Source organism: Heptranchias perlo, chromosome 5 (assembly GCF_035084215.1).
Source record: "Heptranchias perlo isolate sHepPer1 chromosome 5, sHepPer1.hap1, whole genome shotgun sequence".
Lineage (NCBI taxonomy): Eukaryota > Metazoa > Chordata > Chondrichthyes > Hexanchiformes > Hexanchidae > Heptranchias > Heptranchias perlo.
Window position 1 is genome coordinate 37,604,580 of NC_090329.1, and position 27,772 is coordinate 37,632,351.

The following is a 27,772-nucleotide window of genomic DNA, read 5'->3' on the forward strand; positions in this document are numbered from 1 at the left end:
CTCCAAAAAACACTCTGCCAATGAACTGCAAAATGGTTTAGTTATACGGCTTTAAAACTACCTAAAGTGGCTGCAGGAGGGTGCTTTACTCGAACCTTTGAAGGCACACAGTGCTGGCCTCGCTCCAAGGCTGCAATTCATCAGAATTCCCAGGTCAGCAAGGACACAACCTCAACACGTCCTCAAATGAATGCTCTAATCAACACCGGTGTCCTTGGTGCACACCGGTTAGAAAACCCAGGCCTAGTGCAAACCAGCGCAAACCAGGCGAAACGCCTCTACCCCTGTTTCCTGCCCCCTCTACACCTGAGCTGCTGGAACTTCAGCCCAGTGGAGTGCAAGTGCCCTTCAAACATAATATAGTTATTAAAATAGGCACATACATAACACGCCAAGATAAATGCAAATAACACATCGATGTAACTATAATTAGGAAGACCAAATTTACTTATAAGTTTTTTTATATATAATGTCAGTCCATTCTTAATACCAGAACAGAGAAATACTTTTGGTAAGTTTTCATGAGTGAGAAGGGAGTTTTATTTGTAACAACTTATCGTAAAACAAGAATCAAAAAGACATGCTGCATTTGTAATTTTTTAAATCTTTATGGTGATTATACACAATCCAGCCTTTGCACAGAAAAAAGCATTTTTTTACATTAGCAAATAAGCCTTGTTTACCAGGAAACATTACATTAGGGCACACTTTGCACAGTATATCTTGATTGATCATTCTAGTGTTACTTATGTTGTTTGGTTTATTTATAGAAGCGTCTGATTGCTTCTTTTGTTTGTGTGGAGTCTTCAAACCCTGCTTTGATCATTATAACTGGATAAATGGTTCGTTCACCTTTGAAGGAAAAATATCTGGGACAAAAAACAATTCAAAGATCAAATATAACATTCATTTTAATGTATTAATAAAGGGAATGTATTAATATTTATTTTTCTCCTCCAATTTTCACCTATTGCTTCTTTCCATTTATTCCAAGTTGTTTATCATCTTTTTCAATAAAGCTTTTTCACCCGAATATGTTTCTATTATATTACGAAATTACGAAGATACAAAAATGATAGCAGGAAAAGACTTGATCCATCAAGCCAGCCCCACTCTCATGATGGCTGGAGCATTATGACTAGAATGTTCCTCCCCCCACAACCATGTAATCTGGGAGAGAAATAAAAGCAGAGAAATAAGGGAAAAAATATTCTGGAAAATTCCTCTCCAACCCCCTCAGGCATCAAGACATAAGAAATAGAAGCAGGAGTAGGCCATACAGCCCCTCGAGCCTGCTCCGCCATTAAAAAAGATCATGGCTGATCTTCGACCTCAACTCCACTTTCCTGTCCAATCCCCATATCCTTTGATTCTCCTAGAGTCCAAAAATCTATTTATCTCAGTCTTGAATATACTCAACGACTCAGCATCCACAGCCCTCTGGGGTAGAGAATTCCAAAGATTCACAACCCTCTGAGTGAAGAAATGCCTCCTTATCTCAGTCCTAAATGACCGACCCTTTATCCTGCGACTATGTCCCCTAGTTCTAGACTCTCCAGCCAAGGGAAACAGCCTCTCAGCATCTACCCTGTCAAGCCCCTTCAGAATCTTATATGTTTCAATGTAATCACTTCTCATTCTTCTAAACTCCAGGGAGTATAGGCCCATTTTACTCAACCTCTCTTCATAGGACAACCCTCTCATCCCAGGAATCAATCTAGTGAACCTTCGTTCCACCGCCTCCAAGGAAAGTATATCCTTTCTTAGATAAGGATACCAAAACTGTACACAGTATTTCAGGTGAGGTCTCACTAAAGCCCTGTACAATTGTAGTAAGACTTCCCTATTCTTGTACTCCAACCCCCTTGCAATAAAGGCCAACATGCCATTTGCCTTCCTAATTACTTGTTGTACCTGCATGCTAACATTTTATGTTTCTTGTATGAGGACACCCAAATCTTTCTGAACACTAATATTTAATAGTTTCTCACCCTTTAAAAAAGAGAATCATAGAATCATAGAAAGGTTACAGCACGGAAGGAGGCCATTGGGCCCATTGAGTCCATGCCGATTCTATGCAAGAGCAATCCAACTAGTCCCACTCCCCCGCCCTTTCCCTGTAGCCCTGCAAATTTTTTCCTCTGAACTATTTATCCAGTTCCCTTTTGAAAGCCATGATTGAATCTGCCTCCACCACCCCCTTGGGCAGTGCATTCCAGATCAAAGTATTCTGTTTTTATATTCTTCCTACCAAAGTGAATAACCTCACATTTTCCCACAATTTATTCCATCTGCCATCTTCGTGCCCACTCACTTAACCTGTCTATATTTCTTTGCAGACTCTTTGTGTCCTCTTCACAGCTTACTTTCCTACCTAGCTTTGCATTGTCAGCAAACTTGGATACATTGTACTCGGTCCCTTCATCCAAGTCATTAATATAGTTTGTAAGTAGCTGAGGCCCCAGCACTGATCCTCGCAGCACCCCACTAGTTACAGCCTGCCACCTGAGAATGACCCGTTTAACCCTACTCTCTTTTCTGTCCGTTAACTATTCCTCTTTCCATGCTAATATATTACCCCCAACGCCATGAGCCCTATCTTGTGTAGTAACCTTTTGTGTGGCACTTTATTGAATGCCTTTTGAAAATCCAAATATACTACATTCACTGGTTCCTCTTTATCTACCCTGCAAGTTACATCCTCAAAAAACTCTAATAAATTTGTCAAACATGATTTCCCTTTCATAAAACCATGTTGGCTCTGCCTAATCAAATTATGATTTTCTAAGTGCCCTGTTACCACTTCCTTAATAATGGATTCCAGCATTTTCCCGACGACTGATATCAAGCTAACTGGCCTGTAGTTCCCTGTTTTCTCTCTCCCTCCTTTCTTGAATAGCGGGATTACATTTGCTACCTACCGATCTGCTGGGACCGTTCTAGAATCTAGGGAATTTTGGAAGATCACAACCAATACATCCACTATCTCTGCAGCCACTTCTTTTTGAACCCTAGGATGTAGGCCATCAACAGACGATCAAAACCTGTCCAGGAGATCACATTGGCCATGTGTTATCTGTAAAACCACTTACCTTCTATATGATGCAATCTCTGCCCCAGTCAAGAACAGGTCCATCTCCCTCTTGAAGGCAGAGAGTCAGCACACACCACACCAGTCGGCAACATATTCCAGAGGCTCACTACTCTCTGGGAAAAGAAAAGAAAACTATTGTTTCTAATGAAACTACATACACCGTTTGTGTATCTCAAAGTGAGTGAACACTAATTACAATCCCTACCATGGGAAAATTGGGGAAAATAAGATGCATATTAAGGTAGCAAGTGATGGGTACGTATGGCAATTAAGTTACAGTTGATTGTAATAGTGGATATGCTGTTCATAGGGTCACTGTATTGTACTTAATAGATAGGACTGTTCATGCAGGGGCTGAATTACAGATTTTAGGGGAAAGTGCTGTCAATTAATGATTGATTGCATCAGTCTTTTCTTGCAGCAAACGGCCTTCAGTTATTTCTTGTTCCTCCTCTTCCTTGTCTGCCTTCATGTTTACTCCTCTCTAGATGAAAAAAGTGTGCAATATGCAGCAGAAGCAGATGATGTTGCAGACCTTCTCAGGACTATTGAACAAGACCCTCTTGATCTGTCCAAAGAATTGAATCTCTGCTTGAACATGCTAATGGTATGTTCCATCACTATCCGGGTGGAAGTATGGGCATGATTGTATCTGTGTTCTGCATTTGATCATGAGCTCCTTAAGGGGCATCAGTACTCAAAGCTGCAGCATACCTTTGGTTTTTCCCTGGCAAACAGGACTTTAGTCTCTTGTTTGATGCATTGGTGCAAGGGAGACTGGCTGATCTAGTGGTAGCTTGGAAGGATCCAGTAGCATAGATGGTGTGGTTTCTTTCACAGCTGAAAGCAGATCTGCTCCTGTGGTGGAAGTTGTCTGGAACATCAACTTCTCTCATGAAGCAGAGATGATGAAGGCAAGTCTCTTCAGACATGTCCAGGTAGGTGTGACTAGGCCTAATTAGGTAGCTGCTGGGAAGAGGGTGACTGGGAACCAAATGCCTCAACTGGAATTGCAACTGTCATTCTTTCCTCCAAACAAAACCTAGGAATGTGCAAAAAAAACTACCAGGCTAAGCAATTTTCTTGCTGCAAGTGAAATAACAGCTATCAGCAAAAGCGTTGTGGGAAAAGGATTGTGGGAAAAAAACAGTCTGGCGACACCAGCAGGAAGTAATGCAAGAAAGACAATGCAGATACAGATATTCAAAAAGCAAAGCAAGACCTTCAGATAAAATAGTGAATAGTCAAATGTACCTTTAAGAAGGTAATTTCTCCCCACTCCCCAAGACCAGAGCAGTAAATCCCAGCAACGTCCATTTTATGTAAGTGAGCAGCACTGGTGGAATGAGGTGAAAGAAATTGGGGACGTTGATGTGGGTCCGATTTGCACGGGTTTACTGATATGAGGGACAGAATCGCCTTGGTGATGCTCCCACTCCACTGCCATAACTTTGCTGGAAATGCGGCGGAAATCCAGTTTGCATGCAGAAACGGGATTTCCGATACACTTCCGGTGAATTTACGCTGGTGAAGCGGAAACCATTCCGAGGAAACTTCCAGCCTAGGAACTGTAGTGAGCCTCTTGCATGCACATTTCAAGGCCTTGAAAAAGTTTGAAAAAATTTTCTTTCACTGAATTTTCTGCTTCACAAATCGGACACTCAGTGAGGGTATCAATTGCCCCCACAATACATTTGGTGTGCTCGCGGAGATCACCATCACTGAATCAGCCCTACAGCGTGCGAGGAAATCTTTCCTGCCAAGTATCCATTGATGAAGGAATCTCCCTGTAAATGAATAGAAAAATTAATACACCCAAGAGTTGACTGGCCTGCTGAGACATTAGGGATAATTTTAGGAGTCGGTGCTATTGCTGGGGAGGGCGGGGGCCAGCCATCGGCTTGAAGCAGAAATTAGGGTGTCCATTGCCCGCAGTTTTCCAACCAATTAAATGGTCAGAAATTCATGGGCAACATGCCCTGAAATTCCATCGTGCGCTGCCAGTGGCCGAGCCTCTCCGTCAGCTGAGTGACCTCATAAAATGACCCTTAGAACCCAGGCATTGTCGGAGAATAAACCACGCTGACGGGAGCTTCTGAAAAGGAAAAGATACGTGTCAGCAGCACTGTTTAAGTAAGCTTTTTTTTAAAAAAAAAACTGACAACGATAAGGCTTGATAGTTACAATACATCAACAAAATATTTGTTTAACAGAAACAAACCTTCCCGCCCCACAGAAACTAATTGCTCTCCGTAAAGAGAGTCAAGTTACTTAAATGTTCCCAAACTGATGAGTCACTTGTGCAGGTGTCTGTTTAGCAACTCTTCAGTAATTGGCTTTCTGTTCTACTTCCTCCTTGGCCTGGACTCAGGTATTGATAGATACATGCTTGCCTGAACATGTTGTGCTTTGTCAGATCACCAAGCCCAGCTGTCATTGAGCGTGGGCAGCACTTTACAAAGAAACAGGTGGTAATTTCTCTGCAAGTATTTGTGTGGCGAATGAATCAAAAAAAAAATTCCAGTGACCTCACTGCTTGGTTGTGGTTGGAACCACCAGTGCAGTTACTTTTCTAGGTCTTTACAGATCACGCTGAACTTGAGGTTTCAGATCTAAAAATGAGAGTTTAGTTCAAGTGTACATCCTTTTTGCTGAAAAGGCTGATGAATAGGTTTACAACAAATGGGAACAATGCTGGGGGGGGGGTGGATTTTTAATTAAAATAGAAAGCTTACTTCTTCTGACCCTTGTGTCAAATTGCTTCCGTTTCCTATTGTTGACCTACAAATAAATATTTAACAGAACCTTTAATGAGTCAAGCATGAGCCACAGCTTCATTTATAGATGTAAAACCATGAATTCAGGACACAGCACATCAACATCTCACTGTTCTCCCAAATGAGAAGTGAAGAGAACTCATTTTCATGGCAAAGTAAGAGTCACTTTGAATACTGGCAGGTGAAAAGGGTGTAATTGCCTCACCTGTTTGGCCAGGATATGCTGATATATTTATCTGTGGAACATATTAGACGTTTTGAGACCTTTTTGTCTGTCGCACTTATTTTCTGTGGCTCGATTTGGTTGTCATACAGTCACACTATTTCTTTCATGTCTGGGTGTTACTTTTAGGCTGTAAAAACCAATTTACCATTATATTTGGCTTTTAGACCTCCTGATGCTAGGTGGCACTGTGAGCTTGTGCTCCTCAGTGCTACCTGTTTACTGTTTTGTTATTCTGCCTCTGCGATCCTGGCCTGTGATCTTGGCCTGGCATTTCTCTGCATCTGTTACCCAAAAACCAGCCTGTGACCTTGGCCATATTCCCACCCCCTCAAGGTTGACCCAGCACCTACCACACTCTGTTATCCCGCAGCCCTACGCTGGAACCTTCCCCCACTGGTAAGCCTCCACCTCCTGCCTGGGGTTCCAGCTGGATCCCTAACCCAACCTATGACCCAACCTCGGCCATGTCCTGCTGGCATGGTCCAAATCCCTGCGGATGTGATGACCTAGCCCAAGTGAAAAAAGAAAAAGACACAAGTAGAAGAGCACAGAGAGAGGAAGAGAGACAGAGAAACGTAAGAACAGAAGGGATGAGAAAGGGAGAGTAGCAGAAGCACAAGGCCTCAGAGAAGAAAGCGGAACAGAAAAGGAAGACCGAGTGAGAACCAGAAGATGAGGCAGAGAAAAACAGAAGAGATAAAAAGGGAGAAAAGCAGCGATATGAAGATGTCAGAGACGAGATGAGATTGTTACTACATGCTCCATTCCTTCCTCTGCCTTGCTTAGCCTGCTCCAATCCCCCACCCGGGACTTACCTGAGGGCCGCTGCTGGTGAGACAAGCAGCCTGCCATTGATGTCTTCGCTCGGGCGAGCTATCTGTGAAGGTGCGACCAATACTGACAGCTCACACGGAGTAAGCTGATGAAGATTGAGGATCAATTTCCATCGCTCCTTGGGCCTCTCGCTTCGGGCGTGCAGTAATCGGGCCCTGACCAAAATCTACCCCTTTAACTTTGAAAGTAGTTTTCAGTTTGCTTGCACACTTGTGATGGAAGTCCCTTTCTTTACTATGACGTAACCAGGCAGAGAGACCGCACCATGTTTAATAGAGAGGTCACTGTCCACCGGGAAGTGTCGGGAGTGAAATTAATAATCAGTAAAAGTATACAAGATTACAAACCCCAGATCTGGAGGCAGTTCCTGAAAGTGCAACATTCAGTTCCACGTTCCTGAAAACTATCTTTTTGTACATCCTGTGCCCGAAAATAAGCCTTTTGACAGAGACGATAAAGAGCAATATAGGTTAGAAATTACTGCTGGTGATGATGCAGACGAATGCTTAACATGTCTGAATGACTTTCCCCCTGTCTGTTATTTTAATGGGGGGCATTAACCCATTTATTATAATTAGGCCAGCCATTCTGTTCAGCATTTGTCTGCTATTATCACCAACTTGTAATTTCTAGCCTCGTGTGTAGGACAATGTTTGAAATGCAGAGTAGGCTGATCAGCATCTAAAAGAGGAACAAAAAACAGGTTAATGTTTGGATGTGACTTTTCATCAGAACCCGGTTCTATGGGTTTATTTCAATGATATTGACTCACCCTTTATCCTTACCGAAAGTACTTAAAATGAAAAGTTGTTTTTGTGAACTAGGTAAATCAGCATATCCTCTATCCGTGTAATGTCATGCCTGCTTCAAGCCTGCCATGGGGTTAGGGACAGGGACCGATGTAAGAGTGGGTGAATTTTGTTTTGCGTATGCAGAATGCACGGCTGCGTGGGATCTCTGCAGGGGTGTGTTGTAAAAGACTTCAGTTCTCAAACGAACATGATCTGGGATCAAATTTAATGGACCCTGCAAAGTTGTATTGAATTCTGTACAAATACTTTTATTTTCATTGTCTTATTTAAAATTTGTGTTACGGTTCTGGGAAACATTACTTTTCTCTTGACGGTCAGAATTACAGTAGGCTCCAAAATGTCATAAAATGCAACAAAAAAAATCTAAAATTTCTGGGGATGTCATTAGGAGCCTCGGCCAAATAAATATCATGTCATCTGCAATGACATCTCCTTCCAATAAGTTTTAGACCTTTTCACATGCAGTATCAGTGATGGAATATTAGGTATACTAATATTAGGTATACTTAATAATAGCTTATGTTATGGCAAGCCAATGTTCCAATGCACTTTCAACAACAACAACAAGTTGCATTTATATAGCGCCTTTAACGTAGTAAAACATCCCAAGGTGCTTCACAGGAGCGTTATCAGACAAAATTTGACACTTCAGTCTAACTCATCTTCCTGTGTCAAAAGGCCTATCCTTAGAGTGTTTTTGTGGTCTGTTAGTTTTTGGGGGGCCATGTCAGCTTTTTTTGAAGCTTTGAGTCAGCTCTGGCTGGTTTCATGGGTTGGCAGGTATTGACGATATTGAATTCCTGTTTATGCAGCAGGGCAACAGTCCAATTACCAGTGCTATTCTGTTGAGGAGTTTGCTAGCAAGCCCCAGAACAGCCAATGATCAAGAAAGGAAAGAACTTGCATTTAAGTATCTTTCCTCTCTGCTCACCTTCCCTTCTGCGATATTCAGCCTTTAGATATGTGCAAGACAAAGCAATGATAACATTTAACAATAATGTTATCGTTGCCAGACTCTTTTGAATACATATTATTTTGCATTGCAAGCCAGAATCCCTAGGCAATCCAGAGCCTCTATATCCCAGTGTTACCATATTGGGATTCGGCCCAGACTAAGTTCTTGGAACAGCCAAAAATAACCTGCTTTGAAAGTATAGTTGAAATTCTGCCATTGACCATTGGAGTATATCCTTGCTTCTTCCAGATGCTGCACTGCAAAGTTTTACAATGAGTTTACAATAAAGTTAAAAAAAATGTCATGACCAACAGTGATGTTGATGATGGTGTTTTTATGCAGACCATTGAACTCGAATCCAACTGAGTGACTTGTAAGATCTTTACCTGAGCCGCTACCCCTCTAGGAAGCTGCCAGCTTTGAGCACAAGCATTAATAAGAATGGCCATTTTGGAGGTAGCACAGTAAATGACAGAACATGTGGCGAGATGGCACAGTACAGTGGTGCCTGAATGAGGCAAGTTAAGACAGAGCTGTAGATTGGTGCTCTATGAATTATGGCATTGCATTTCAATTCATTGTTACTCCAATGAAGTATTGCATGGAAGCATGGCACATTGATGCTCCAATAATCAATTATAATTTGGCACTAAAGAGTGAAATTCTCCGTATTGCAGCAGTGGCTGTGGTTCAATGCATTACTTTCTCTCAGATGGAACATGCGTTGTTGGAGAGGCTGCAGTGGGAGGGCTGGTATCTTCATTTAAAAGTGAGCTGCTGCACATTTCATTTCCACATTCTAAGTTTTTACACAGTGTGGAGACTGCATTCAGTGCTCCACTAGCACTGAACTTAACAGAGGAAGATCTGCAAGAGCAGGAAAGTGCTGCTCATGACGTCAGAAAGCATGAAAGGCACAGCAGGGATTTTGTACCAGGCACAACCGCTTGTTAAAGACAGTAGAAACATGCCTAAGGAGGCTAAGGTTTAGTAGGGGGCATTGACATTGCTGTGGCATGTGCTATAGGAAGACACAGTGGCTGGCAGTTGTCAGAATGGTCCTCAATTTTTATGCGTTCAGCACTTTCCAAGCTAACACTGGGGTTATATGCAGTGTCAGTCAATTTGGTGCCCATTGATATATCAAGCAGGTCACTGATGCATTATTCAGCAGGACCAATGACTTCATCCCTTTTGTCAGCAGCACATGAGAGGGCAACACAATTCCACAGAATTGCTGGCTTTCCCAGAGCCCTGAACTGCACCCATGTTGCCATTTGGGTTCCTGTACACAACACTCCGGCCCTGAGTTTCTGCTAGATTGCGCTGGCTTTTTCAGCGCAATCCGACCGAATCAGCACAAAACATCGCGGAATTTTGACTTAGGCCCAGCGTAATTCGAGCTTCCACGATATTTTGCACTGGCTCAAAAAAATCGCGCTTAAGCCGGCCTCGCCCACAAAACTGGCCATGCCCCCCGCAATCGAAACAACGAGGATGGTGAGTTTCTGCTGATTGCGCCCGCCTGCGGCCGTTCAAGGAGCATCTTGAAATTAAGCTAGCTTTCTTAGGCGCACAGGCACTAGTAGACATATTTTAAACAATTAAAAAATATTTAATTTACTAATAAACTGACTAGTGTACACCAGTGAAAGTAGTAAATGTTTCAGTAGTTTTTTTAAGTCATTTTCAGTGATTTGAAATCAGGTGGAGGACTGGACACCCTTATTAAAATGCTTGTTGATTGCGATAAACTCATCTTCAGCTGTATTAATAAAACTGCACCAGGTTACCACTCATAAATACATCTTAAACACATCGATGAATATTTTTTATTGCAAAAAAAGGAATAAATGATTACGATCTGTTAAGCTGCCAGATTGCGCTGAATCATGGAAGATTTTACGTTTGTGATTATAGTAATTCAATTTAGCGGAAACTCGCAATAAAACCCAGTCAGCGCAATTTTTGGGCGCAATTTGTGCCCAATTGCTGATTGCGTCCAAAGTGGAAATTCAGGGCTGATGTCTTTTATTATCCAATAGGGATTTAAAAAAAAAAATTCAATATGGAGAAACTAGGGTGTATTTTCCAGATTGGCCCGGCTGGCACGGAACGTACAATCAGGCAGGAGATCCACTTTCACTGGATCACCACCTGACACAAAGCACAATCTTTTAAGTGCGGAGCTTAATTTAAACTTTATAGTGGATGTTAATATAATGCTAATGAGCATGAGTATGATTCCCAGTTTTCTCCAAAGGAATGCTCCGTGTACTCAGCCTATCGAAATAAAGTGGACAATGTGAGCTTTCAGCATGTGAGTTCTTTAAGGATGACCTGCAAGTAAATTCCAGATATGGAGGTTCCTTTGGATATTCCTCTTTTTTTGTGTGTTTTTGGACAGAGGACGTGAGGTAAGTTCTCTTGCACCAAACGTACACTACCCTTACCCATGTAGCAATGTCTACAGAAAAGAAAAACGACAGAAAGACTTGCATTTATATAGCGCCTTTCATGACCTCAGGACATCCAAAGCATTTTACAGCCAATAAAATACTTTTTTGAAGTGTAGTCACTATTGTAATGTAGGAAATTCAGCAGCCAATTTGCACACAGCAAGCTCCCACAAACAGTAATGTGATAATGACTGGATAATCTTCTTATATGTGTTGTTTGAGGGATAAATATTGACCAGGACACCGGGGAGAACTCCACTGCTCTTCTTTGAAATAGTGCCTTGGGATCTTTTACGTACACTTGAGAGGGCAGATGATGGCACCATCCAACAGTGCAGCACTCCCTGAGTACTGCATTGGAGTGTCAGCCTAGATTTTGTGCTCAAGTCTCTGGAGTGGGACTCGAACCCACAACTTTCTGATTCAGAGGCAAGATTGCTTCTACTGAGCCATGGCTGACACTGTTACCTGGGAATATCCGGGGAAAGCTGTCCTCACAGACTTTGCTTTACCAGGGAGACAGTGACAGAGTTGTGCTGTCTGCAGGAATCTGACCAGCAGGCAGACACCACCACTGATGGCACTGCTAGCGGCACTCAAGGTCTTGACGGCCCATAACTTTTATGCCTTCGGCTCATTTCAAGCTATCACAAAAGAAATCAGCGATATCAGTAAATCTGCAGTGAAAAGATGCATCAACCATATCATTGATTCCAGGTCCAAACATCTCCTTCACTTTACCCACAGAAAATGGACAGCAGAATGAAAGGGAATATAATTTTTGTACACCGAATGATTCCCGAAAGTCCAGGATGTTATTGATGGCCATCAGATCCCCCTACACTCAATCCCATAGACTGTCAAGGGTTTCCACCCCATCAATGTGCAGGTAGTCAGGGACCAGTCACACTGGATCATGCAGGTCAATGTCTACTTCCTAAGCAGAAGTAATGAATCCTTCATTTTAAGACAATCCTATGTGCCTTGGCTATTTGAAGGAGAAGGCAAACTGGAGAGATATTTCCTAGGTGTAAAAGCCAGCCTTCTTTGCCCTGAATCATGGCACTCTGTGTCATGCACAAACCAGCTCTACAACCACATCAAGATCATTATTGAGCATCTTATTGACATCTTGAAGCCCCCTGATGCTTAGACAGATCAGGGGGGCATATTACAGTTTAGTCCCACCAGAGTTTCTGAGATTATTGTAGTCTGATGCATGCTACACAGCTTTGACATCCAGAGAGGCCTAAATATGGAGCAGGAGGCTTATTCACAGCCAAGGGGTGAGCTGACAACGACCCAATATACATTACTGCTGAAAGACCTTCATGGCCAGGATGAGTTTTTTTTTATTCGTTCACGGGATGTGGGCGTCACTGGCGAGTCCTAATGAGACCTTCACCTAAGTGCCTGCAATGCCCAATATGCTAATAGTCTTGTCCACATAGAATCACAGAAAATTACAGCACAGAAGGAGGTCATTCGCACCATTGTGTCCTTGCCGGCTGAAAATGAGCCATCCAGCTTAATCCCACTTTCCAGCACTTGGTCCGTTGCCCTGTAGGTTACGGCACTTCAAAAGCATATCCAAGTACTTTTTAAATGAGTTGAGAGTTTCTGCCTCTACCACCCTTTCAGGCAGTGAGTTCCAGACCCCCACCACCCTCGGGGTGAAAAACATTTCTCCTCAGCTCCCCTCTAATCCTTCTATCAATTACTTTTACAATCACATGTGCACAATGTTGTAATCCAAACCACCTGCATGAATTTAGCTATGATGAATGCTCATCCTTTGTTCTGGTAAGGACTCATTTGCATCGTTAAAAAAACTCTTCGACAAAGTTGAAATAAAGTGCAACCAATTTTAATACTGTAAAAGTGATGAGTGTATATCACCCAGTGCTTTCCCTAGGTATGGAACGAGTGTTGTAGAGCCTAACCCATTGCTCCTTTTAGATGCTTGCCCAGTCATGGGAGCAATGAGGTGGCAGTGGGAACCTCATGGAGCTTCAATGTGTGCTCTATTGGAATATGGGGATGCATTGTAAGAAATGAAAAATCTGTGGGACTCTGTGAGGGCTTCACACGGGCCATCAGTAAATATGGAACAGGTTGACAAGTAACAAAATATGGCATTAATGCGTGTCCATCTATTTGGTAATGGTGTCATAATTGGCAGCCATCCTTAAGGTGTATCATCTTCTTCCATATTTGTTCCCAGCTGCTGTAGGTAATTTACATTGTGTTGATCCTGGCTGCCACCTCCTGTGGTGCATACTGCATTGCTGTCCTCTGGGCAAGATACCCTGTGGTGCCAGATTAAGCAATCCCTCTTGAACCCATCTCATGTAGCAGTATCTCCACTTCACCAGCCATCAAGTGTAGTTCGGGTGCTGCGCTGCTCAATCTCTTGCCCACAGAATCCTCTTCCTACCTTCAAATTTGTTTTTGTATCCATTGGTTTTTGCCAGCATTTGCTCTATATAACCTTTGGAAAGGCTGAAAAATAATTTTGTCCACACGTGCAGAGAGTTATCTTTGAGTAGCTCCATCCATTTAATTCTGCTATGCAGCCCTTTAAGGACTGATGAGGTGAACTATTTCCTGCCTCTCTTTTTTATTTCGTGTGCTCCAGGCCCAATTTACAGGGTTATTCCCAATACAGGTGAGTGAACCTTCCCAAAACAAGTGAGTGTACCTTCCTAATACAGGTGAGTAAACCTTCCCAATACAGGTGAAAGAATCTACCCAATACAGGTCAGTGAACCTTCCCAATTCAGGTGAGTAAACCTTCCCAATACAGGTGAAAGAATCTACCCAATACAGGTAAGTGAACCTCCCCAATACAGGTAAGTGAACCTCCCCAATACAGGTAAGTGAACCTTCCCAATATAGGTAAGTGAACCTTCCCAATACAGGTAAGTGAACCTTCCCAATATAGGTAAGTGAACCTTCCCAATATAGGTAAGTGAACCTTCCCAATACAGGTAAGTGAACCTTCCCAATATAGGTAAGTGAACCTTCTCCATACACGCGAGTGAACCTTCCCCAGACACGTGCGTGAACCTTCTCAATACAGGTGAATGAACCTTCCCCATACAGGCGAGTAAACCTTCCCAAAACTGGTGAGTGAACTATCCTAATACAGGTGAGTGAACTTTCCCAGTTTCGGTGAGTAAACCTCCCCAACACTGGTGAGTGAACCTTCCCAAAGAAGGTGAGTGATCCTTCCCAATACGGGTGAGTGAACCTTTCCCAGACAGGTAGTGAACCTTCTCAATACAGATGAGTAAACCTTCCCACTACAGGTGAGTAAACCTTCCCAAAGAAGGTGGGTGAACCTTCCCAATACAGGTGAGTAGACCTTCCCAATACAGGTCAGTGAACCTTCCCAATACAGGTGAGTAAACCTTCCCAAAGGTGGGTGAACCTTCCCAATACAGGTGAGTGAACCTTCCCCATACAGGCGAGTGAACCTTCTCAATACAGATGAAAAAACTTCCCAATGCAGGTGAATAAATCTTCCCAATAAAGGTGAGTAAACCTTCCCAAAACAAGTGAGTGAACCTTCTCAATACAGGTGAATGAACCTTCCCAGTACAGGTGAGTAAACCTTCCCAATACAGTTGAGTGAATCTCCCCAATACAGGTGAGTGAACCTTCCCAATATAGGTGAATAAACCTTCCAAATACAGGTGAATAAACCTTCCAAATACAGGTGGACGAACCTTCCCACTACATGTGAGTGGACAGCCCGCAGCACTCTGGTCTGCTGCTTCCATGCCACCAGCACAGAATCATGCAGGTCAATGCCTGCTTCCCTAGATACTCTCACGATGCCTTAATTTTAATAGTAATGAAGAGTAGAGAATGGAACCTGGCAGAACAGGGTACCCTCTTCAACCATGGCAGCAGATGACTGCCATGTGCCAACCACAGACAGAAGCAACAACAAGTGCAACAAAGCTCATGGTACAACCAGAATGTTCAAACATAGTATTGCATCTTGAAGCAGCATTTCAGATGTCTGGATAGATTGGCAACATTCTCAAGGGTTTCCAGAATAATTGTTGTCTCCAGAACTTTGCCCTGAAAAGAGAACTTAGCATGAAGGTTGATGAGCAGGGTGGCAAAACCACAGTTGAGTAAAGGGTGAAAATGCCAATGAAAAATTCACAATAGTACAAGCAATTCAGCAAGGAAGACAGGTGTACCAGGTACTAAATTCAAATGCCTTCTAAAGAGCTGTCAGCAAGACTCTTGTGGGAAGAGGATTGGGGAAAGACACGTTTTGCAATACAAAAAAAAGCATTAAATCGCGGCCGGAAGTAATACAAGGAGATGTAGAAAAAGGCAAAAAAAATCTTTCAAACCAACATTAAACAGTTAAACACAAGTATAAGAAGCAAACTCTCAAATGCCTGAGCAACAGTATCCATCAGCACCTACTTTATATGGATGAGCAGCACTAATGGAGTCATCTCCAGCTTTGGATCAATTTGCATGAGATTGCCTCAAATTAGGACCCGTAATCAGGCTGTCTGACACTTGCTCCCAAGAACAATGGAAATTTTTGCCGAGCTGAATTCAGCCCCTCATGAATCGGGTGCTCTGTCCTGCTCACTCAATTTAAAGACGTGCATTCCTGGAATGCGTGGGTACGCTCACATAGTGGATCATGAGGCGACCCTACTAAATGCAAGGCACTGACCACCAGTGAAGATCCAGTCTGTAGTTAGATAACATTTGGTATAGTTTAACCATATACAAAGAATGGAACTAAGTGGGTTACCAATACAAAGGATGCTGATATCAGGCATTTGGCTTGAAAGTAATGGGATTCTATATTTTCTTCACTGTAATAGATTTTTTGGCCTGACATTAATGATAAGAAATATGTAAATAGTGATGAAGGGCAAGTACTGCATAAATTGTGCAGCATTGAAAAGAAAAGCAGCCGCGGTAGAAATCCTGATAGGATAGAAGTTTAAAACCACATCTGAACATTTTCTATTTGCACTGATTGCACTAAATTGATAAATGTAAAATTGATACAAGTTCCCAGCTCTTGTTCAGGCTGGCTACTGCATCACGGTGCTAGAATCTACGGTGCTACTGAAGAGAAAAATGTAATGGATTTTCTGCAGGTGTTGGTAGGAAGTTGCCTTTTTATTTTCCACAGTGTACACAAATTACACTAAAGTCACAAGACCAGAATCGGCCTCAAAGACCTGTGAAGGCAAACTATGTTTGACGGAAACAAATACAAGCTATTTATTGATGTACTGATTAAGGGTCCCACCTTTGTTCAGATGCTGAAGGTTCTGCAGTGTCTTTCCCTCATTTTATGTGTTTGTGTGAGACACATATATTGCTGGATCTTGGTTACTTTGCCTGAATTTAAAATGTTGTAAAAAGTGGAATCTACATTTGACCAATCTTAGTACAATATTGTTGGCATTAATGTGCTTGAGTAATAGTTCTTAAAAGTTATCCAGATAAAGGGTTGACTGTGGAACATAAGTCTACATTTTCAAATCAGAATTGTTTTCAGCATAGGCGAAACAAAAGCGGAAGCCCGCCTGGTGGCTCAGTGGATTATTGCACTTCATGGGGTGTTGGTGAGGTACAGTCCATGAACGTCCCTAGTTTGACCGCTGCTCTGTGCCATTCGCTGTTGTCAGCGCGGCGACGGAAGGTAAAATCAGCCAGGGATTCCACTCCTCATAACTATCCATTGACCTCCCCCTAATGGAAAGCCCACATGTGTGGACATTGGCTGAGGACAGAAGCAACTTTGGATTTGATGTTGAACCTGCCGACTCTCACTGTTTTGATTCCATTTGGGTGAGCACTGAAGAGCTGCTGGGGTAGATGTTACAAATCAGCACTCCCAGGGCAGAGTTTTGTGTGATGCCAATTCATGCCAGGAACATAGGCATGGAGGTCAGAGGCTCCACATGATTTTTGGATGCAGAACCTCCTTCAGATCACAGTTCTGGTGAAGGTGAGGAATAGTTTGTGCTTTGAGTGTTGGCCTGTGTTTTCTCTTTGAGTATAGATGGGTCCACTGTGTGTTTCCAACTCTTACTGTTTTAATTTCAGACCTCCTGCATTTGTAGGGTTTAATTTTTGGCCTTTTTTACCCTTTTATAGGCCTCTCCCATGTCTTTTTAACTGCCATAGTTATTTTCACATTCTTTTGTTCGAACCAATACGTGGCATTTGTCATGAAATAACCGTCAATTTCTAGACAAGCGCCCCCTTTTTACAAGGAGGGCATCACTAAAACAGTTGGCTCACGACAAACTAGAAGTGGGCGCGAGTTTAAAATATTCTGTTTTGACAATCAGTGAACATGGCCTCAATTTTAACAGTACCAGAATATTTAAACTATTGATTATTCAAGCCCAGTACTTCTGCTGTCAGTCAATACTCATGCAATATTATGCAACCATATGTCCAGCGGTGCCCACCGGTCGCGAGACGCTTGAAGCGAACTGGTGGGCACAGCATGATCGCACTCCAGGGATACACTGCGTTTTGTTGCCTCATTGAGATTGTCTTTTATATCGCTGAACAGTTTCCTGCTTTTCTAATAAGCAGTTCACATGCCATTCAACTCAGTGATGTCCTCTTTGTGATTCCAAGGCCTATTGTTTTTCTCCTTTTATGTTCAATGCTATTTAAGGAATTTCTTATCTTTCAGTTTTCAGTTGCGATGAACCATACCTGAACTGTTAACCTGTCTCTTCTCGTCACAAATTCTGATTGGGCTGCTGTGCTTTCCAGCATTTTCTGTTTCCATTTTATATTTCAGGCATTTGCAGTTTCCTTCTTTTTGATATTTTGCTTGTATCCATGTGGTGCACATCCAGACAAAATCAAGATAAATTTCTTGTATAACTGTAATTTTTTTAGTGCCTGCCACATGTCCCAAACAATCTGATAGTTTAATTCTCCTCTTCATTTTAGTGCCATTTTGTAAGTGTACGTTAGATAAAGAAATGGGGATAAACTCCATTGATGAAGACATAGTTAGAAAATTAAAACACGTGTGAGTACACAATGACACTACAATTGGTGCCTTATTGGAGAGGCCCTACTATACTTCAAAAGGTGTAGTTTATCAAATGTTTTCATGATACTAGAGAGAGCAAACTAAATCAGTTCCACCCTTCTCAGGTTCCTTGCGCTGTGTGTATACATGGCCTCAATTTTAGCAGTACCAGAATACTTGAACTATTGATTAGTCAAGCCCAGTACTTCTGCTGTCAGTCATTACTCATGCAATATTAAGCAACCATAAAACACCACTTATTTATTTAAAACTTTATCTATTGCATGTAATGAGTGAGTGACATGTAAAGATAGTTTTTTCTTTCTCTCCTTCCCCCTTCTAAATACATTAACTCCTTGCTGAGGTGCAGTTTCATGACTGCCAAATGGGCTTTGAAACCTTGTTCAAGTGATCGTTATTCACAATCTTTGTACGTTATTCACTCTTTATATGATGATTTATAGAAATAAATAGTGCCTTCTGGTTGTGTAATATTGAACGAGTAACAACTGACAGCAGAAATACCGGTCACCCTCCATACTGAGTTGTTGATAGCACGAGAGAGAAAGAAAGAACTTGCAATTATGTAGCGTCTTTCACAATCTCAGGATGTCCCAAAGTGCTTTACAGCCAGTGAAGTACTTTTTGAAATGTAATCATTGTTGTAATGTAGGAAACGCAGCAGCCAATTTGCACACAGCAAGGTCCCACAAACAGCAATGCGATAATGAACAGATCATCCGTTTTAGTGGTGATGGTTGAGGGATAAATATTGGCCAGGACACCGGGGAGAACTCCCCTGCTTTTCTTTGACTAGTGCCCTGCGATCTTTTACTTTCACCTGACAGAGAAGATGAGCCTTGGTTTAATGTCTCATCCGAAAGACAGCACCTCCGACAGTGTAGCACTGCCTCAGCACTGCACTGAAGTGTCAGCCTAGATTATGTGCTCAAGTCTCTGGAGCTGAACGCAACTATAATTAAAGGAGTTGGCTTTGGGAGGACTGCTCATTTAAATATTTTGTAGGCATTCTCGGCACATAGCACATGACGCACTGGGAGTGCATATCCATGATTTTGGGTACTGACAGCACGCAAACAGTGGCCGGTGCCTAAACAGGAAACATCCAATGGAAGGGGGGTGGGTGAAGAAGCACTGTGCAATGGAACAACCGATCTGTGCAGGCCCATTGTTGTCCAAAAAGGTAGGCCGGTGCCTCTAGTGACAGTTCAGCGGTACCAAGGAATTATTTTCTCATATACTGGTTGATTTTCATGGAATTGCAGATGGGGAGTCAAGACCAAGTAAAGTAGAGTTAGATGGTGGGGGTAATTGGACCGGGCATGTTGATGTAATCTCAGTCCACATTTTAAACTCATATATTCTGTCCTGATTTTTATGAGATTTTGATTTTATATTGATAGTTAGAGTTAAATAGCAAAACTGATGGCAACTTGGGAAGCGATGTAGAATTGGTTGGAGTACAGATTGAGCATCAGGGTGATGCAAAGCTGAGGTGCACAGCCTCACCCCTCATAGCAGGGTGACAAGTTTACATAGACAGATCCCATTATAAATATGGACATAGGAATTTATTATGGGAAGAAAAATTTGACACAAAAGTGTGACAAAAACATGATGACAAGAAATAAGGAGTAAGATATTCAAGCCGTGTCCAAAATGGGCGCGAAGCGGGTGGAGCATCCGCGGCACATGGCCAAAACATGGTCAGCAGGCCCGAACCATTTTCAGGTTCATTCGAATTCAGCCGGGCGCTCCTGTGCAACTCATCGGTTTTGGAAGGCACAAAATCAGCCAGCTTCTACGCAGAGCAGGCCAGCAGGTTGAACTTTTTGGGGACGTGGGGGAACCGATCCTGGGGGGGCAGGCGTGAGATTGGTTCAGCAAAAAAAAAACCAAAAATGTACCTTTTCCTGAGTGGCCTGCAGTGGTCCCTCTAGGCTCAGGAAACATCCAATGGAAAGGGGGGTGGGTGAAGAAGCACTGTGCAATGGAACAACCGATCTGTGCAGGCCCATTGTTGTCCAAAAAGGTAGGCCGGTGCCTCTAGTGACAGTTAGGTTAGGCCAATTAATGCCGACTACAACTGAGCCTGGAGCGCACAGCGCACACTCCACCCATTTCTACTTGAAAATTGCAGTTGGGGTCCCACAACCATTGTAGGACCCCTGTTAAGCAGCCTGTTTTTGGGTGGGAGTGCTGAGCGCCCTCTTAAAGATCTGCCTGAAAATTGAATCAGGTGGGCCTTGAGTGTCAAAGGGGTGTCCGAGGTGCCCGTCCAATTTTCCTCTGCCGGTTGCCAGTTTTTCAGGCGAGAAACGGATGGCCCTCAGTTGAAAATCGCCCCCAAGGTTCGTGGACAAGAAATGTGTGGAGACATAAGTTTTTTAATATATTACATAGGCATCCCCTTCAGCACCTGTTGTTTACAGGGCCCTGAGTGACTGGAGCATTGCTCAGGCCCTCCAGTCACATCATTAGGGAGCCTCCCCGCCCCCCCCCGCATTTAAATATTTTCTGAGGCCTTTGAAGGCAAATGAAGAGAGGAGGTTGACACTGTCCTCACCTGATATCCACACACACGCACAGTTTCTCTGGATAACGATCAAAAACAGGGACCTTGTCTGATTTTCCCTTCCTAATCTAGCAACAGTGAGGCTAATTACAGGACTCCAACTGCTATACTGGCTGAGATCAGCCAACTCCTCTTAGAGCAAGCCTTGAATCTGAGATCTTCATGGGTGGTGGGCCTCAGCTACTCACCAGAGAAACTTGCTGAGGTTTTGGGAAGCCATGCAAGCGCTATTAAAGGAATGTCTGACGTCTTAAGATGAGCGTGTAGTGCTGATTTACCAAGTATTTAACAGATTCCATTGTGTTGTGATATAAGCTCATGGTAGCACTGCTACAATACACGCGCATAAATCAATATTACGCAACAGTCAGACATCATAAGGAGATTGGAAACCACAAGATTTTCCCATCGTGTTCTCTGTTCTAATAGCTCTCTGTCTCTCATTACGGACCAGTATAAAATCTGTGTACAGATGGAAAGCACTGCTCCATAGGGCCAGTAAAGCGAACGGACTGAACACCCTGGGTGATATAGTGCAATGCAATAAAATTATTGGATGGAAGATCATAGCCCGTATACCCATGATTTTATTTTCTAATATATGTGGCTGGCGGGTGAGATTCCCGCCAGTAGTGCACGTTTGTGAAATCAGCCTTTCTATATGTGCATTGTAATGTTAATACTGCAGTTCTCCCTTCATATAAATGTAAGGAATCTTACAACACCAGGTTATAGTCCAACAATTTTATTTTAAAATCACAAGCTTTCGGAGATTATTTCCTTCGTCAGGCGAGTGAGTGACGAGTCACTCACCTGACGAAGGAGATAATCTCCGAAAGCTTGTGATTTTAAAATAAAATTGTTGGACTATAACCTGGTGTTGTAAGATTCCTTACATTTGTCCACCCCAGTCCATCACCGGCATCTCCACATCATGGCCTCCCTTCATATAATGCACTCTTTCACAGTGATGTTTCAGTTGCAACACTTTTTATTGCACACTGAAAGTACAGTGTATTTTCGCAAGTTTTTCAGCTTTAAAATGATCACCGATTCTTTTTTGCAGCTGAGCAGGTAAATGGATTAAATGAAGCATTTCATCCCTCATTAAGTCTGCTTTTCCGTGAAAGAATTTGCTGTTCAGATTGCTAATCATTAATTTTAATCAATTTCAATGAATGAACAAGCACTACAATTGATCACAAATTAGCTACATTAGATAAACTTGAGTATGCTGCATCCTGTGAAGTCTATTAGTCTGTGGAAAGTCTGCTATTGATCAGCAGTATTAGATTCCAGCTGATCCTGATGCCGAGTAGCAGATCCGTGGAATTTTACAGCACAGAAAGAGGCCATTCAGCCCATCATGCCTGTGCCAGCTCTCTGAAAGAGCTGCTACTTCCTCCCATTCCTCTTCCCTTTCTCCATATCCTTTTCAATTTCAAATATTTTTCAGGGCTATTTCTAGGTGCTACTTACACCTATATTGCCACCTGTTTCTGGTAAGGCATCCCAGAAAATTACACTAAAAAATTACTCCCAACCTCTCGCTTTGTTCTTTTGGTGGAGGTTTTAAATGAATGTCCTCTAGTTACTGACTCGCTGGCCAGTGAAAATAGTTTTTCCCAATTCACTTTATCAAAAGCCCTCATAATTTTGAACACCTCTCTCAGGTCTCCTACCCTTTTCAATTCTAATGAAAAGAGTCCCAGTTTCTCTAGTCTCTCCACATAACTAAAGCCTTTCATCCTTAATATAATCTTAGCGAATCGCTCCTGCACCCTCTCCAATGGCCTTGACATCCTTCTTAAAGTGGGGTGCCCAAAACTGGGCACGATACTCTAACTGTGGGGATTGGATCACTTGTACTGGTTTTTAAATGAGCTTCACACACAACACTTCAATAAGAACGTACATTTATATAGCACTTTTCACATAAATTAATGCCACAGTGTTTTACAAAGCAGGAAATGAAGGCTTTCAGGGTATTGGCCAAAGGAATTGTCTAATAGATAGGTTTTTAGGAGTTTATTGAAGGCACAGAGAGAGATAGGTGAGCACAGTGATTTTGGAAGATAATTCCAAAGAATGTGATATAATGGCTGAAAGGTCAGCCTCTCACGGTGGAGCAGCAGGAGCAGAGAACAGGCAGTGATCAATCGGATGAGCAGAGGATGCACACTGGGACATATACTTGGAGAATATTTCCCAGATAGAGTGCAACAAGGCTGTGGAGGGATTTGAAGAAAAGGGTCTTGAAAATGACTTGTGACACAGGGAAGCCAGTGGAGCTTGGTGGCTTCCCTCTCAACAGGCCATCATTTTCCCTTGGCTCCCAAGAATAGTGTTTTATTGAGAGAAAGCTGTTTATATAAAACAGTCCAATATCACTACAGTATACATTACAGCTGAAGTATTTGAATTTATTTCAAAATCTATACCAGCTTGGTATACATTTACAGGTCAGAGCTACTACTATCTGTATGTACATGCCAATATTTGTACAATGTCTATGTACTAATCAGTTGTTTGTATTACAGATGTACAGTACAAAATAAATGTATGGGCCAATATGCCTGTACATGTCAATTACTAGACAGGCTTATCACTAGGTTCACTGGGGAGGGAATTGGTGAAAAAATGCATACCAATTGGTTTTATGTTTGGCCTTTGGAACTAGAGTCAGAAAATCCAAATTCTGGTAAATGCCAAATTCAAAGTACATATCTGTTTAAATGCTCATCACTTTTGCCTTGATTATATTGCATCAAACAACACAGTGTTGGGCACATTTTGAGAATGATGCAGGTGTAGTAACCTTGATTCTGCCTTCTGGCACAGCTCTTGAATGGGGGGGGGGTGGTGGTGGTGGAGGGGGGAGATAGAGCCTTGCACGTGTTCATGTGTGGAGCTCTGCTCACTGGTCTCTGAACTACTAGTGACCTTTCTGAAGTTAGAGAAGAGCTGAAAGGATAGCCAGCTCTTTTCTCTCATTGGTAGTGCGAAGGCAGTGCGGCGGGCTGCTCGAGTTCCTTTTAACTTTAAAAAGTTGGCTACGCAACAGGAACACAGTCCTGGCGGAGTGAGATCACCTTCTTCAGGTGGTGACATTGAACTGTTAATTTCAATGTTATAAATACAGTGCAAAAGATCAAGCTGTACTAACACCAAATGTGCAGCTCAGTTGGGACATTATATGAGAAGATGTCACACAAATATTTCAGAGAAGGAAGGGCCATTAGAGAGCACTCCAGTACTGAAATTCTACCTTAGACATGGGCAACTTCAGTGTCCAAGGACCTGAAGCAGTTAATATATCAAATAGCGCTGCTGAAGGCAAAAACTGCTCACATGTTGAATGAGTGCAAGACTTCAAGATGTGCTGAAAACATGAAAAGAAAAGAAATATATGCAGTGTGCAGTCGACCCTATTCATGGTCAAGGTTGATAGTCAGACAGCCAAATGGCACCAGACAGCTTTCTGATCGACCAGCTTGCTAAGGATTCTGTGTAATGCTGAATGCAAGTGGTATCTGGCCCAAGAAATAATTTGACTGATGTTTTTTCATGTGACTTCAACTAACTGCTAAGAAAATGCTTTACCACACAACTCAAATATTAACAGTTTAGAATATTTGACATGTTGAGAGTTTATTTTTTTTATATATAGAAAATGCTCCTATTTATCTTACATCTATCTTACCCTGTCACAAAGGTCCTCATTCAAAATCAGTATGGACAGTTGCTATTTACCTACCATTCTGCACCCAGCCTGCATCTCTGTATCCCTAAAGATTAATGTGATTTTACATAAGGAATGGTGATCTTTTGAAGAAAAGGGTCTTACTGAAAATGTTAAACAATCATTAGAACATCCCCAAAGATCAGGGTGGGGAAAGAAGGGAGAAGCAGCACATAAGAGACAATCAGAAAAGGGTATTCAATATACTGAAATTTAGTATAAGGCAATGTTAAATGCCTTTGAACGTAGGTTTGGTATTAGGAATGTCCCAGCTAGTCACCTCTATCGGCAACTGTTCCGAGCTTTAAAATGCAAATCCAATCTCGGTAAATCATGAGAAATAAATACAGGTCACTCTTTTTAATAGAGAAAGGGTTTTCCTTACTGGGCCTCGCCCTTGTTGTAAAAACCAAACCAAGCCTTACTTTCCCACAAAAAAAGCATAATGACGAATTTATGTTCCCACAAACGAGACCTTTATACTTCCACCTGCACATTATAGCACTAATAAACCTGTTATCAACTCACGAATATGATGGCAAACAGGTGACTCTAAGACCTGATAAATCAGCAACAAAGATTAACAGCCCATTCAGGGAAAGCTGCTGGAGTTCTCTGTTAAAACACAGTTCTGGCATGTGACTTCATAACACTTTAAAACTATTATGGGCAATTAGTACCTGCAGCTGGTTCGGATCACAGGTAGGCCTGATAATACTGGTGTGAACAGTAAACAAAAGAGGAATAAGGAATGTCTCACATGAGATATTCAATAAGTTGCAGAATTACAAATGGGTTTGCATAAGTACGGTTGTAAGTTCCACAGCTAAAAAAGCACAGGCCTGCAGAGTAATATGCTAATTTGGTGTTGATGTTTTTAATGGAGAATGAAGGAGCGCATCCTAAAGGAGATTCACTCCACCGGTAGTAACAGCCCTTTGGGGCCACGGACAAGAATATTCAGCTGACCGCTGTTGAATCCTAAAAACGTTTGACGACCTCATGGCCTGTGAATGGATCATTGAGATGGGGTCGTGAGCTGTGTATACCTTGTGCATAATGGCTACAAGTTGAATACTTCATTCTACTAATGAAGGATTTCAAGAATAGTGTGATTGTTATGTCTTTTTAAAAATTGAGGGAATTTAACTTGTACCCAAGCAAACGGTAGATTTTTTTTTGTGTTCAACAAAATGAAAGATGTCTGGGCCTCAGTCGAGCATCCTGACCCGCACTGGTGTGATATTTTCCACATCCCACACTAGAGCTTAAATTTTAACAATGAGGCGAGACCTCAGCGGGGGAGTCAATAATCAGGTAGAAAACCTGGAAAAAATTTTTGTGCGTGATCCCGAGCGATCGCGACTCAATTGAAGCCACTTAACTGAACTTCAGGGTTTCGCGTCCTCAAGCTGCACAGCGGGCGGACCGCGCACCCACATGATGCGATTTAAAGCCCATTATTTAAAGGGCCAATGTAACAATGCATTTTGAAGGAGAAAGGAGGAAAAATCACAATGGAATGTCCTAGAGCAAAGCCTGCACCCAGATTCTCAGACACCGCCCTGGAGACATTACTGGCTGCTGTCAGAAACAGGAGGGAGGTGCTCTACCCACCTGACAGGAGGAAGAAACCTGTTTCTCCCATCAAGAAGGCGAGGCTGGTGGTGGCAGAACAGGTTAGCAGCAGGAGCAGGGTGCCCTGGTCGTGGCTGCAATGCAAGAAGCGATTTAATGACCTAATGAGGACAGGAAAAGTGAGTACATTTACTGATTCACCTGCATTCTGTGGTGAACATTACCCTGCCTCACACAGCCCTGCCAAGTCTACTCCATCACATCATTCCTCACACCCACTTAAGGCTCAGTGTCAAGTTGTCTTCACTTTCTGTGCACTTCTTCACCCCCACCCCCCAATTTGTGCACCCATCTCTCCCACTCACCCCAATCCTGATGCAATGTGATCAATCTGTCCGATAATCACCCACTGTCTCATTCATTGTCAGCCTGTCTCATTCATTGTCAGCCTGACCCAGAGCAATACATCCATTGGGTGACCCCGTCACCCTCACTCACTCACACGTCTGTACTTTCTCCCCTTGTAGGAGAAGAAAGCACAAAATGCAAGAGAGAGGAGTTGGACTGGAGAGGGGCCTCCACAAATCATGGCCCTTACAGAGGTGGAGGAGGAGACCTTGGAAATAAGCTGAATGGTGGAGCACCTGGCTCCCCGTAAACGTCTGGTGACAGAACTTTAACATCCCTCACACACAACATGAATTGATGTTATCAGTGATTGATCTGTTGCACACTTCAGTACGCTCATTGCAACATTACTTCTGCGATGATTATTAATATTGCGGTATGTTCTCTTTCAGGGCCATCAAGGACGGAAGACGTTGGCGAGGGCGATTCTTCAGAGGAGCTCCTGAACTCTGAGGGCGCACTGTTACATCTTAGTGAGCCATCCACCAGCGCAGATACTCACACCTCAGTGGGTCCCATTAGAGAGGTAGTTGGGTTGTCACCAGGTGAATCACTACACACAAGTGAGCATGAGCAGACGCTGGTGGCAGGGGCAGCGGTGGAGAGTCCGCGTTGTTGGGCGTACACCTCTCCAAGCTCTGTTCAGCTTGGCACAAATGCTGAACCCCAGGATACATCCCTGTAAAAGAGAATGATAAAGGTACAGACTCACCTTTGCGTCGTACTGGAAGACGTGCCACGCTCACTCTCCACAATAGCGGAGAGGATGGAGGAGTCCACTTCCAGCATTAGTGGACTGGTGGCACAATTAAGTGCAGGAACGTCTGTGACGGAACGCATGGTAGCCTCCATTGAGATTCAAGCAAGGCTCACAAATGAGCCCATTCAGGCCCTGGCAATGGCCGTGTGGACCCAGGGTGAACAACATTCTGCCGCCTTAAACAGGCTGACAGATACATTAGCACTGGCCTTACAAGGCATCACACATGTCCTCCAAGCTGTTGTCCAGCAGAGTGGTAGGAGTGATGTGGTCCTGGCCCAGCAGAGGAATGATGGCGAAAGGGGACATGGAAGTGGGGACGTCACTCAAAGCGCTCCCATGTCTCACCCGTTGTCCCCCCCCCCACCTCAACCAGTACCTCCAATGCTGCCTCCTGTCCAGATGGCCGAGTCTGCCTCTGCACAGGTGCAGGTGGAGCAGTCCTTGATGGGGCCCTCACGGTCTCCA

The 27,772-nt window shown here is 43.0% G+C and overlaps 1 long non-coding RNA gene across 1 annotated transcript; it reads right to left on the bottom strand.

Moving 5' to 3' along the window:
* Window positions 1-705: 705 nt before the first annotated feature.
* LOC137321356 (uncharacterized) lies at window positions 706-4,565 on the bottom strand. The gene is made up of 3 exons (XR_010962788.1): window positions 4,349-4,565; window positions 3,093-3,207; window positions 706-869 (listed from the first exon to the last, which is right to left on the bottom strand). It is a non-coding gene; the product is annotated as an uncharacterized lncRNA (long non-coding RNA).
* Between the last annotated feature and the right edge of the window lie 23,207 nt (window positions 4,566-27,772).